This window comes from Haliaeetus leucocephalus, unplaced genomic scaffold, assembly GCF_000737465.1.
Source record: "Haliaeetus leucocephalus isolate CR32 unplaced genomic scaffold, Haliaeetus_leucocephalus-4.0 Scaffold517, whole genome shotgun sequence".
Taxonomy (NCBI): Eukaryota; Metazoa; Chordata; class Aves; order Accipitriformes; family Accipitridae; genus Haliaeetus; species Haliaeetus leucocephalus.
Genome location: NW_010972953.1, coordinates 4,941,866 through 4,943,052, shown reverse-complemented (window position 1 = coordinate 4,943,052; position 1,187 = coordinate 4,941,866). Strand labels below are relative to the sequence as shown.

General features: G+C 53.1%; 1 protein-coding gene across 2 annotated transcripts in view; it reads right to left on the bottom strand.

Moving 5' to 3' along the window:
• PHACTR4 (phosphatase and actin regulator 4) overlaps positions 1-1,187 on the bottom strand; it is a 79,043-nt gene that overhangs the window by 67,930 nt on the left and 9,926 nt on the right. The gene's annotated exons all lie outside the window — the stretch shown is intronic.

Here is a 1,187-nt window from a genome sequence, read left to right as displayed (position 1 = left end):
CCCCCCTACCCGGGAGGGACCGCGTCCAGGGCTCGTGTGCGTGTGTACACACAATTCCACGCACATTGGTCATGTCAAAGGGGGTTTTCCAGCTGCTTTAGAGGCACAAACGCACAGGCGTGCGCCCATCCCTCCCCATCCCTTCGCTGCCTTGATTTTTCCAGTCCGAAGAAAAAAACGGCTGGTCCCCCAAAGCCGGTCGCGACACGAGCGTGACTTATCGTGAGAAGGTAGAAGGAGAGCGCAGGGAAGCAGAGGTTATGCGGGAGTGGGGGAAGGAGAGAAGTCGGATTCCCAGTATCACCCACATGACTTGCTAAGCGGCTCCAGCTTCTCTAAAACCTCTGGGCCGTATGTTAGTTTATTTACACCCTTTGTCTTTTCGTGTGTCGCGTGGTGAAAGAATATTCCTGGGATATGAATGAAAGTAGGCTAGAGTAAACAAACAAGGGGAGCGCCTGCTTAAGGAGTATGTAACATTTCTGAGATCCCAACAGAGCACGGCGTTCCCATGGTTATAAAGGGGCCAGAACAGCAATTAAAGCTTTTAGTTAAAACCCCCAGATTTTTAATGCTGAATGACACATTGACTCCATTTTCTCGTAGATGATTTAGAGTTTTTGCAGGATTACACTAGGGGAGGAGAAGGAGGGGGGACGAGAGAAGTCACCGCAAAAACAACTGTTTAACAGTAAAAAAAAAAAAAAAAAGCACAACAGATTAAGGTGTTTCCAATGATGGCAGCAGCTCAGAGAAACCTCTGCAGCTTTCCCGTGAGGCTAAATTTGGTCTCAACTTCTCCTGCATCTGGAGCTACCCCGCTCCGAGGCGAGGACCGCGCTAGCTCGCCTGGATTAGGCGACGAGACCCCGCGGCGTCGGGCACCAGCTCCCGCGCTCGGAAATCCCCGCATCAGCTTCGTTTGCTTCTTCTTCAACCGCCGCAGTCGACCCCATGGCCGGGCTGGAGCACGCTGGGCTACGAGGAAACCTTTTCCCTAAAATAAACAGGACGACCTCAACAAAGCGGCTGATTTTTTTTTTTTTCTTTTCCCCCAAGTCAGTGTTACCCAGAGGATCGGCTCATTACTGCTGCAAAACCTGTCTCCGGGTCACTGTGCTGGTGTGCACGGACTGGGGAAGCCCCCCGGGGGGGCCCGACTGAGCCGTGCGGGGCTGCGCCGCCCG